Source organism: Macrobrachium rosenbergii, chromosome 18 (assembly GCF_040412425.1).
Source record: "Macrobrachium rosenbergii isolate ZJJX-2024 chromosome 18, ASM4041242v1, whole genome shotgun sequence".
Taxonomy (NCBI): Eukaryota; Metazoa; Arthropoda; class Malacostraca; order Decapoda; family Palaemonidae; genus Macrobrachium; species Macrobrachium rosenbergii.
Window position 1 is genome coordinate 16,071,734 of NC_089758.1, and position 12,500 is coordinate 16,084,233.

Here is a 12,500-nt window from a genome sequence, read left to right on the forward strand (position 1 = left end):
AAATTAAAATCTATCTTATTTCTTGTGTTTTCGAGTATTTTTGGTGCAAAATCATACGCTTTCATGGCTGTATTTCCTATTTATAGATTTTTCTGACCTTAGTCTTACATCGACAGCTGAACGTTTATATTATCAATTATGATGATCGCAGAGTAAAAGTAAATTACTTGGACGAAATATCTACTTTATGAAATGCTTAAAATTACCCTTTAAGGCAGTATGATCCCCGTGGCCTACTTTGCGTTTAGATTAAGCAATGTAATTATAACGGCCTTAACGTTAACAGGTGCTGACAGGTCGACCTTTCAGGCTAGTTATAAGCCCTGAAGACTTCAAAAGAAAATGAAAAGTTGCAAGGTTTAAATATGAGATTTAATGGAAAATGCATTACACGCACACACACACATACATATATATATAGTGTGTGTAAAAAATGTAATGTATATATATATATATATATATATATATATATATATATATATATATATATATATATATATATATATATATATATATCTGTGCATATGTATAAATATATATATATATATATATATATATATATATATATATATATATATATATATATATATATATACTGTATATATATGTATATATTGTGTGATTGTATTTTGTATGTATGTGTATATATATACATACACACACACACACACACACATATATACATATATATATATATATATATATATATATATATATATATATATATATATATATATATATATATATATAAGCTGATCAACCTGGTATTGACCGGGAAAACCCTGAAGAATTTAGACAAAGTTTTCTGCACCTCCTTGTACCAACTGTCCCTTTTATCCACGTATTACTGTTCTGACTGTCCTCTGCCCAAATATTACTGCACTGACTGTCCCATTTATCAAGGTATTATTGTGGTTACTGTTCCTTTTGCCCAGAAACTATTGTGCTAACTGTTCCTTTTATACAATATTATTTTGCTGATTGTCCCATTTATTCAGGTATTACTATACTGACTGTCCAATTTGTCCAGGTATTACTGGAGTGACTGTCCCATTTATCCAGGTATTACTGTAGTGACTGTCCCATTTATCCAAATGTTGCAGTGGTGATTGTCCCTTTCATCCAGGTATTACTCTTCTGAGTTTCCTATTTATCCAGGTACTACTGTACGACTGTCCCTTTTATCCACGTGGTATTACCGTGGTGACTGTCCCATTTATCCAGGTGTTATTGTATTGTCTCTCCCTTCTATCCTAGGATTACTATGCTGATTGTCCCTTTTATCCAGATATTATTGTACTGACTGTCACTTTTATCCAGGTATTACTGTGATGACTGTCTATTTTATCCAGACATTACTGCAGTGACTGTCTCCCCGGTATTACTGCGCTGACTGTCCGTTTCATCCAGGTATTACTGTTCTAACTGTACCTTTTATCCAGGTATTACCGTGGTGACTGTCCGTTTCATCCAGGTATTACTGTTCTAACTGCCCCTTTTATCCAGGTATTACTGTGGTGACTGTCCACTTTATCCAGACTGTCCCATTTACCCCTCAACTAAACTTAGGTCCCACCAAACCTGAACAGCCCTAAACACATCCCCACTAAACCCAAACACATCCCCACTTGTCACTAAACACAAACATTGATCAGAATTATTAATAACAGGAAATAAAAAAATTTTCAATAATACATTCATATGGTATCAAGTACATGGAATGAGGCATGATAAACCTGTAAAGGTGATTTAGGGGTTACAAAGGGGTGGGGGAAGGGGAAGGGGAAGGGGAAGGGAAGGGGGTACGGATTTGAAACCTACCCTATTGTCTAAGCTGGGTTAAATGATGGCCGCATGCCAAATTTTGTCTAAATAGGTCAAGTGGTTACCACATTAGTTACCATGATAAGAGGGAAGGGATGGGGATGGGGAAGGGAACGCTATGGTTTTGAAACCTGCCCTATTATCTAAGTTGGGTCCAATTATGGCCAGGTTCCAAATTTTGTCTAGACCGGTCAAGCAGTTACCACATAAGTTACAAGGGGAAGGGGGAAAGGTGACAGAAGAAGGGGAATGGGAAAGGGGCATGATTTGAAACCTACCCTATTATCTAAGTTGGGTCAAATGTTGGCCACGTGCCAAATTTCGTCTAGACTAGTCAAGCGGTTACCACGTAAGTTACAAAGGGAAAGGGGATGGGGACGGGGAAGAGGAAGTTGGTACCGGACGATCAAGCAGTTAGCACATAAGTTACAAAGAAAAAGGGGAAGGGGGGAAGGGAAGGGGAAGGGAAGGGGGAGGGGGGAAGGGGAAGGGGAAGGGGGAAGGGAAAGGGGGTACCGGTTTGAAACCTATCTTATTATCCAAGTTGGGTCAAATGATGGCCACATGCCAAATTTTGTCTACATTGCTCAAGCGGTTACCACATAAGTTACAGAGGGAAGGGGGGGAAGGGGAATGGTGAAGGGGAAGAGGAAGGGGGTTACCGGTTTGAAACCTACCCTATATTCTAAGTTGGGTCAAATGATGGCCACATGCTAGATTTTGTCTAGATCGGTCAAGCGTTTACCACTTAAGTTACGAAGGGAACAGGGAAGGGGGATGGAGGAAGGGGAAGGGGAAGGGGTTACGGGTCTCAAACCTACCATATTACCTAAGTTGGATCAAATGATGGCCACATGCCAAGTTCTGTCTAGACCAGTCAAGTTTACGACATAAGTTATCTGAGTTGGGTCAAGTGATGGCCAGTGCCAAATTTTTAGTAGATCGGTCAAGCAGTTACCACATAAGTTACCTAGGGAAGGGGAAGGGGAAGGGGAAGGGGGGGGAAGGGGAAAGGGGAAGTGGGTGGGGCTACAAGTTTGAAACCTACCCTATTATCTAAGTTGGGTCAAATGATGGCCACGTGCTAGATTTTGTCTAGATCGGTCAAGCGTTTACCACATAAGTTACAAAGGGGGAGGGGAAGGGAAGGGAAGGGAAGGGAGGGAGGGGGAAGGGGAGGGGAGGGGTCTGAAATTTACCCTATTACTTACTGTAAGTTGGGTCAAATGATTGCCACGTGCTAAAATTTGTCCAGATTGGTCACGCGGTTACCATATTAGTTACAAAGGAAAGGGGGAAGGGGGATGAGGGAAGGGGAAGAGGGTAGGGATACGGGTTTGAAACCTATCCTATTATCTAAGATGGGTCAAATGATGGTCACATGTCAAATTTTGTCTAGAACGGTCAAACAGTGTGGATTTCTACAGTGCACAAACATATAAACCCATTCAATTGTTGTAGATTACACACACACACACACATATATACTGTATCAACCACTATTAAAACAATTGCTAAACTTACAGTTTTAATAGACTTTAAACTTGTAATACATCTTGCCTACAAGAAATTTTACATAATAGGTTGTAGACTGGTACTGCATATACAATGCTAAACTCATTTTGCACACACTATACATACGTGTACATATATCACACACACACACACACACACACACACACACACACACACACACACATTATATATATATATATATATATATATATATATATATATATATATATATGTGTGTGTGTGTGTGTGTGTGTGTGTGTGTGTAAGTATACGTAAGCACAGTATGCACAGGAAGAGTTAGGACAGAGTGCATAGTACAAGTGTATTATGCAAGCACCCTTTACAATATATGAAATTCCTGTATGTATGCCAAAAGACTTAACTGCACAATAATTTTTTTAGTGACTGATATAAGCTTTTTATAACAGCAACCTATATAACAGGAAACAGTACGACAGACTCGAGTATTTTAGTAGGTTTGTTAAGCTCTCATAGTAGTATACATCCAGTTCATACTCACATTGCCTGGCATACATTTTTCAGCTAAGCATTTTGCTTCATACATTTTTCTTTGATAAAACCCGTTATGTCGTAAATGCAATTGTAAAAAGACACGACTGACATGGCGAGAATTTAGAAAATTTCTTTCTAGTCCGAATGTGGCATGCTCATCTTACATCAATATGAGATCAGCATGATCTTATATTGCTTGTTTTAAGAAAGTAAGCAGAAATCACGTCATAAGAAAATGTTAGCTAGGCCAATGTAAGCCTAATGAATCTAAGCATTCAAAATGCAATCACATGATGTTAGTTTTCCCAGTGATGCTAAAAGGTACACCTCAATTGTAACGGTTTTTGGAAATACGTTTCTACGCTTTCTCACATTCAGCAATTTATTGACTATAAACCCAGGGAACCCTATAACAATCGTCGGGTTCTGACTTCGAGTGTTGGTTATTTAGCTGAAAATGACAGACATTATAAGCGGGCGAGGATGAAGTAAAATCAGCATAGGCCTACGTAAAAAAATGCATTCCCCCTCGCTGTTACTAAATTCAGCAAAAACTTATCATCATTGAAAAATATCTGTTATTCCAAAGGGAAATTGTCACCACATTTATGTCAGACTTATGGTGGACAGGGCGGGGGTAATGCAACAGTAGTTCTTTAAAAATCTGGAGGGGAGAACATTGGAGAACTCGCTATAAAAGCCGAGCTGTATTTTATGGAAACTACGACTACATCGATGCGTAAAATGCTGCAAAAAGATGAATTTAAAATGAAAAATGAAATATTACAATGTACTCATCCAATGTCAGCTTAACAAAGCTAGGTCAAAATGCAATCACATGATATCCGTTTTTCCAGTGATGCTGAAAGGAGCAACTCATTTCTAACGGTTTTTTAAATACGTTTCTACCCTTTATTACATTAAAAAATTTATTGACTAAAAACCCATAAAATCGTATAACCATCGTCGGGCTCTGACTTCGAGTGGCGGTCTATTATTTAGTTGACAATGACAGACATGGGTGGGAAATGCTGTCGTGAAGTAAAATCAGCATAGGCCTATACTAGAATTACCTCTCCCTGTTATTAAGTACAGCAAAAACTTATCATCACTGAAAAGTATTTGTTAACCCAAAGAAGGGTAATGCAACAGTAGCTCTTTAAAATTCTGGAGGGAGAACTTTAGAGAATCGCTTTGAAAGCCGAGCTATGTTTTATGGCAACGACGACTATATCGATGTATAAAATGCTGCAAAAAGACTGATTTAAAATAAAAAAAAAATTATGTAATGCATATTACTATGTACTCATCCAATGTAAGCCTTACAATGCTAAACGTTCAAAATGCAATCTCATGATATTCGTTTTCCCAGTGAGGCTAAAAGGAGCACCTCATGTCTATCGGTTTATGAAAGACGTTCCTGCCTTTTATCATATACAGCAATTTATTGATTACAAACCCAGAAAACCGTATACCCATCGTTGGACTCGAGTATCGGTCTATTATGTAGGTGACACTGATAGGCATGATTAGACAAGTCTGGTGAGAAGTAAAATCAGCATAGGCCTATGTACTGTACAAGACTGCATTTTCCCCCTCCTACTAAATACGGCAAAAGCTTATCATAATGGAAAACTTGAAAAGTATTTGTCAATCCAAGGAAGGCAAACCGTCACTACACTTACAGTACGCGCCACTCACCAGGATTAATATTGTACTCTATTAATCCTGACTAACAAACTGAAGTATGAGGCGTTAGCGGAAAAAGCGTATCCACTGCTGACAAGATGGTGATTTGACTAGCATAAAATAATGGGTAAACAAGACCCAGTATGCTTTGCTTACCAGTTGAATGTTATTCAGTTTTCTCTTGACGAGTTCCTGTGCCCATTTCTGCTATCATAAGCTGCACAAAAAAAAAAAAAAAATCACATCACACAATAACTAACTATTCACTACGAGCGGCTCACACGCGGACGATGGCTCTGCTGCTGCATTCAGCGCCCCCATGGTGGTGGGACACCAAACTACGCCGTGCTAAACTCGGTTTTTGAATTCATCTGTCACCGTAGAAAAAAGCGCTTTCATTGGCAGGTGGTAATAACAACAGAGAGATGCAGAATGAGAAAAAATTGCTGGAGGAAGGACACGAGAAAATAACACACGAACGGAGGGAGAGAGAAAAAATAACAATAATCCATGGTCTTGAGGTCTACTGTTGGAGGTGTATTTAGAGATGAGTTTAATCTTACGCACTTTTCGATGAGTACTTATATAAGGGTATGGTATTCTGTTTAATGCTATAATTTTTATATGAAAAGTACTGAATTTCGTCGGTTAATCGAGTTTAAAAAAAAAAGTGAAGATCTGGACCTAGTCTTATAATACGATGATGCCAGACCATGCGATTGCTGTTATGTTTTTTCTCTCCCCGTTAGTTTGTTATCCTCTCGTGTCTTTCATCCAGCAATGCGCTCTCATTCTCTGTCTGTCCTTTGTTATCACCACCTGCGCTACCAACGAAAGTTAACTTTTCGGTGACAGATGAGTTGAAATAGTTTAGCTCGACGTAGTTCGGTGTCCTGCTACTAGGGCGGCGCTGCTAGCAGCCGCACAGCCATCTTCAAGCACGTGGAACCGCGCGAGTTGAGTAGCCGATTACTATGTGATGTGACTTTTTTGCTTTCCTGATCTTCACAGTGATACGTTGTGCAACTTACAATAGTAGAAATGGGCACAGGAACTCTTCGGGAGGAAATGGAAGAACATTCGACAGGTAAGCAATGCGTACTGAGTCTTATTAACCCATTATTTTGTGCTATTCCAATGGCCGTCTTGTTAGGAAGTGGATACGCTTTCCCTGCCAACGCCTCACATTTCACCATATTATTGTGGCACATAAGAGCAGTGGCGATTTCAATTTTGAAAATCAGAACATCATTCATGTTATATATGCCACATATTATAAAGTAAAAATGATCATGCACGTTTTTCAGAATGCCGAGTAGTAAGTAGGCCTATAGGTTACTATAGTCGGTTTCCTTCATTTGTTCACTTACCAACGTAGGTTTCAGGTAGATGTGTTACATGCATAGCTAGCTCCCGGTTGGCTGAAATCAGTGTTTCCGATACCGTTTGCTTGCTGTGATAAGATGCAAAATCATTCTTCAGTGATACATCTGAATGCCTAGATATACAAGCAACCCTCACACCGTATTTAAAGGTCCCTACAGGCGATACGACCGGCGGATCAGGTTCTGCTCTAACTCTGGCATCCCTGTTGCCCGTAGACGTTCGGTAGAGTGGAGATATGTCCGCTCCGCTCAGTGATAACGCTATAGAATGCGCTCTTGCAGCAGAAACTGACGTGAGAAACTGACGTGGAGGTTTCGGGTCAACCACGAACCCGGCAACGGCAGCTTGCGAGCTGGTCTGGAGGCGAAAAGACTCCGCCCCACTTTTGGTCAGAGGGGAACACCATAGACAGTGAGGTTTACTAATGGTCCAGATGACCTGATCCGGTGATCGTATCGTCAGTTGGGCCCTTTCGAACATAAACATGCCGATTAATGTTGATAAGATAATCAAGCACACGAATGACGAGCTTGTAACAAACAGCCTAGCCAGGCCAACGCAAACGAACAATGGGCTTTAAACCGTTATTCTTTTTGTCTAATTGTAGATACATAAAAAAAGACATCTGGCCATGCGAGTGCGAGTAAGAGGTATTCTAATAATATCTTGCATGTAAATTAAACGAATGGGTTTTTATTCGAAATAAGCAAGACGTATCGGTGTCTGTGAGGGGGGTGTTGAATGGAACTAACTCTGCTATATTGGCTGGAAGGCGGGAAATTTCACTTATGACGTAGCATGATGGCAATAGTATTGTGGTTTTCTTTCCAGAAGACTTTGCGCATTTATACAATTTTTCCTTAAGCATACAAATGGTTATAATAGTTTAGTGCTTGCTTTCAACAACTATGTAGCTAAATAACTTATACAGCAAAAGTTTAAAATCCCATTTAGTTCCCGTCATCCTTAGTGGTGATGACATACGTACGGCATAAAAGGCTAGCCTAGGCATACAGTTTTTTTTTTTCATTGTTGGGCATTGGAACGATAATTAGAATAGATAAAGGTTACAATAAAAAGTTTTTTGACTGAAATGGAATGAATGTGTGTGTAAAAGAAGGCCAGTAAAATAAAATGCCTGTGACTAACGTCATTGGTCCATGCTTCATTTTTTTGCGGGAAACAATATTAAAGGTTATTTTTCAATCACAGAGTAGGTGTTACTTTGGTGTCATAATAAAGTTTTATTTTTTTAATATAAATGCAATGAAACTGCATAGAATGAAGTTTGAATAATAAGAAAATCTTGCGATTTGAAAAGTTTTTGAGCATAGGTCTAGCGTGGTCTGGGCTATACCAATGAGACAGATTACTGAAACCTCATCGTTAAGTGCTGTTCAGTGCACCACACGAGGTGCGCTGTAGGCATTACTTAAGGTTGTTTGCAGCGTCCCTTCGGCCCCTAGCTGCAACCTCTTTCATTCCCCTTACTGTACCTCCACCCGTACTTTCCACCCTCTCGTAACCATTGCGAGGTTATCCTCCTGTTACACTATTTTACTCTCAGTTTCCTTTTCAGCGCTGGATGACCTCGTAGGTCTCAGCTCTTGGCCATTGGCCCAAAGTCTACATTCCTTCCTTCCTTCCATCGTCCGTTAGTAATTGATCGGAGTAGATTGTGTGATACAATCTCGTCTTTCGTGTGCTTGTGTTGGTATGTTATGAATCCAAATCGACGAGTTTATGATTTTTATCAGAAGGGGCGAGGTTTCTTTTTCTATGTAAACGTTCAAATACGTTATTTTGAGAGATATTTTAAAAATTATGTAAGCCAACGATATCGGAAACGTCGTCAACCGATCACGTGCTACTCATGCGCATTGCCACATCTTCACCCGTGAGTGGACAGATGAAATGAAACCGACAATAGTTATGTCAACGAGTGTTGTCTTTTAAACGTGTTACTTTGATGAATAAGGCCACCTGCGGTATCTTGTCAGTCATTAAGAGTTCTTTGTAGTAGATAGGGCTGTAGGATACTGTGTATGCCATCAGTTTTTTCAGTTTTAGACATGTAAAGGATGGTTTCTCAACGAAATTCTGAAATGTCATACTTGGTGGAAGTATTTCAAGACGACGTAAACCAACCATAGAAAGTAATTTGTTATTCGATTCAAAGCAAAAAGTAGTTGTACTTTAATGTGTAACAAATCCTGGTTTAATTTATGTTTTCACCAAACGTTATGTCTCAAGGATTGGTGATAGACTGAAAACAAAGTTCGAAAACGTAGGCCACACCTGTGCGCTGAAACTACTCAAGCTACTCGCTATATCATTTAACTTTTATTCCAAGTAAAACTTAATTTCGATTACATAAAAATAATTTGTTTGTGGTAAAAGTTGTCGGATCATCATGCAAAGGAAAAAATAACCTTTAGGAGGGGTAAGAAGGAAAAGTATTTTGGCTAAGCAAACACTAGGCCTATGCTTGGTGATTTGGCAGATATGTTTATTATGTTCCTGCTTTTACGAACAATATAAATCAATTGCATTAGAAGAAGGCGTAAAATGCATTGTAGAAACGAATATGGTTTAGAAAAAGGTATATAACACATTATGGAAAGGAATAAAATGCACCAGAAATGGCTTAAAACGCGTTATAGAAGTGTATAAAATGCATCGTACTGAGGAATGTATTGTATCCGAAACATAAAAGAATAGAATGCGCCAAAGCGAGGAATATAATGTATCCAAGACATAAAACGCTTCATCGGAATGATAGATAGTATTACTGAAAATCAACAAATCAATAGATAAATAAGTCAGTGAACTCGGGCGAAAGTACACCATAGACCTGACGACGCGTAAGTAACATTCCCTGCAGAAGAACAGTCGCTGCAATTGCCATCCAATAACTTAGCTCGCGGCATAAACAAACCGAATTGTCTCGATCATACGAGCAGTTAATTCCAATTCCGGGGGAACGAGAGATTGATTTATATATCCGATTTGTTTTCGGCAATGGACGATGATAAGTACCTAATCGCGACGTTTAATGGAAAACCGTCCTTTCGTGCATCGGCGACCAGAGATACACTCAATTAGGAAGTCTCATGAATACGTTAGCAGTTCATTATTCGGGGGCTATCAGCCATGAAACATGAGTCCGCTGGTAAAAGCGTTTGTTTCTCGTTCCATGAAGAGTTTAAAATGCGAAAGACGTATACAGTAAAAATCCGTCAACTGATAGACTGCTATAATTAATATACATTGTATGAGTCAGTGAAAAGGCGTTTTATATTCGTCATTTAAATAAAAAGGAACCGTTCATTCATATTTCTTATTAATCAGTGTATTGGTATTTTAATTGGTCTGAAAAGGATTAAAGGTCTGTTATATTTGTTTTCACAAATAAAACTGTATTCGAAATTTCGTACGAATCAACAGATTGATTTTAATGTTTATGGAAGTCAATAAGTGATACTTTTCATTATTTAGCAAGGTTTAAGATATATATACATATATATATATATATATATATATATATAATCAATTGAATTAAATAAAAATGTTTTAATCGTCGTTATAAATCACTGAATGGTAATTTTTTTTGATAAATGAATAGGAAAGGTAATTAAATTGGCATAGTCCGAGTAATGGAAAAATAATTATATGCTTTATGTGGACTAGGGATTTAATAATATCACGTTCAGTGTGATTCACGTATAAAAATAAGAGGCGAGTACACATTCACAAACACACACACATGTATATATATATTATATATATATACTATATATTATTATATATATGTATATATATACACATACAAAGACAAATCTTGTATGTAAAAGTGAATGTTTGTATATTTGTGCACTGTAGAAATCCGAACTGCTTGACCGATCTAGACAAAATTTGGCACGTGGCCGTCATTTGACACAACTTAGATAAAAGGGTAGGTTTCAAACCCGTACCCCCTTCCCTTTTCCCCATCCCCCTTCCACCTTTTTTTTGAAATCTATGTGGTAACCGTTTGACCAGTCTAGACAAAATTTGGCATGTGGCCATCATTCGACCCAACTTGTATAATAGGGTAGGTTTCAAACCCACACCCCTTCCCTTCCCCTTCCCCATCCCCTCCCCCTCCCCTTCCCCTTCCCTTTGTAACTTTTGTGGTAACCTCTTGACCAGTCTAGACAAACTTTGGCAAGTGGCTATCACTTGACCTAACTGAGATAAAAAGGTAGGTTTCAAACCCTTACCCCCTCCCCCTTCCCTTTATAACTTATGTGTGTAACCACTTGACCGATCTTGACAAAATTTAGCATGTGACAATCATTTGACCCAACTGAGATTATAGGGTAGGTTTCAAACCCATACTCCCTTCCCCTTCCCCTTCCCTCATCCCCCTTCCCCTTCCCCCATTCCCCTCCCTCCTTCTCCCTTCCCCCTTTCCCCTTCCCTGTGCAACGTATGTGGTTACCGCTTGACCGATCTAGAAAAATTTGCCATGTGGCCATCATTTGACCCAACTTAGATAATAGAATAGGTTTCAAACCTGTACCCGCTTCCCCTTCCCCATCCCCTTCCCCCTTCCCTTAGTAACTTAAGTGGTAACTGCTTGACCGATCTGGACAAAATTTCACACGCGGCCATTATTTGACCCAATTAAGATAACAGGGTCAGTTTCAAACCTGTACCTGCTACCCCATCCCCCTTCCTTTTCCCTTTGTAGCTTATGTGGTAACCACCTGACCAATCTAGACAGAATTTGGTACGTGGCCATCATTTGACCCAACTTAGATAAGGGTAGGTTTCAGACCCGTAGCCCTGTCCCCTTCCCCTTCCCCTTCCCCTCTCCCTCCCCCTTCCCCTTCCCTTCCCTTCCCTCCCCCTCCCCCCCTCCCCTCCCCCCCCCCTCCCCCCCTCCCCTTCCCCATCCGTTTGTAAATTGTGGTAACTGTTTGACCGATATAGACAACATTTGGCATGTGGCCATCATTTGACCCAACTATGATAATAGGGCAGCTTTCAAACCCATACCCCATTCCCCTTCCCCTTCCCTCATCCCCTTTCCCCTTCCCTTTGTAATTTATGTGGTAAGCACTTGACTGATCTAGACAAAGTTTGGCATGTGGCCATCATTTGACCCAACTTAAATAATAGGGTAGGTTTTAAATCCGTAGCCTCTGCCCCTTCCCCAATTCCCCTTCCCGTTTCCCTTTGTAATATGAGGTAAATAAACTGTATGGGTTTATTATACCCAGTTTCATGTACTCGATACCGTAGAAATATTATTGAAAATGGTTTTCTTTCCTGTGATTCATGATTCTGTATGGTTTGTATTTAGGTTTAGTTGGGGGTATGTTTAGGTTTAGTGGTGGTCTGCATTTAGGTTTAGTGGGGATGTATTTATATTTAGGAGGTGTGCTTAGGTTTAGCAGGGGGTGTGTTTAGGTTTAGTTGGGGTGTGCATAGGTTTAATGGGGGTGTTTCAGTTAAGTGGGGGTGTGTTTAGGTTTAGTGTGGAGGTAAATTGGACAGTCAGCACAGGTAATGTCTGGATAAAAGAG

General features: G+C 39.3%; 2 long non-coding RNA genes across 5 annotated transcripts in view; one reads left to right on the forward strand and one right to left on the reverse strand.

Moving 5' to 3' along the window:
* The window catches only part of LOC136848148 (uncharacterized), a 159,454-nt gene extending 152,238 nt beyond the window's left edge, over window positions 1–7,216 (reverse strand). The window contains exon 1 of one of the 4 annotated variants that reach the window (XR_010855948.1): window positions 6,912–7,216. This is a non-coding gene — a long non-coding RNA (uncharacterized lncRNA). Of the gene's footprint in view, window positions 1–5,697; window positions 6,400–6,911 lie in introns of those variants that run through there. The other 3 variants (XR_010855947.1, XR_010855946.1, XR_010855949.1) reach the window with 3 other exon arrangements.
* The window catches only part of LOC136848147 (uncharacterized), a 381,745-nt gene continuing 375,715 nt past the window's right edge, over window positions 6,471–12,500 (forward strand). Inside the window, exon 1 of the long non-coding RNA XR_010855945.1 lies at window positions 6,471–6,628. This is a non-coding gene — a long non-coding RNA (uncharacterized lncRNA). The remainder of the gene's footprint in view (window positions 6,629–12,500) is intronic.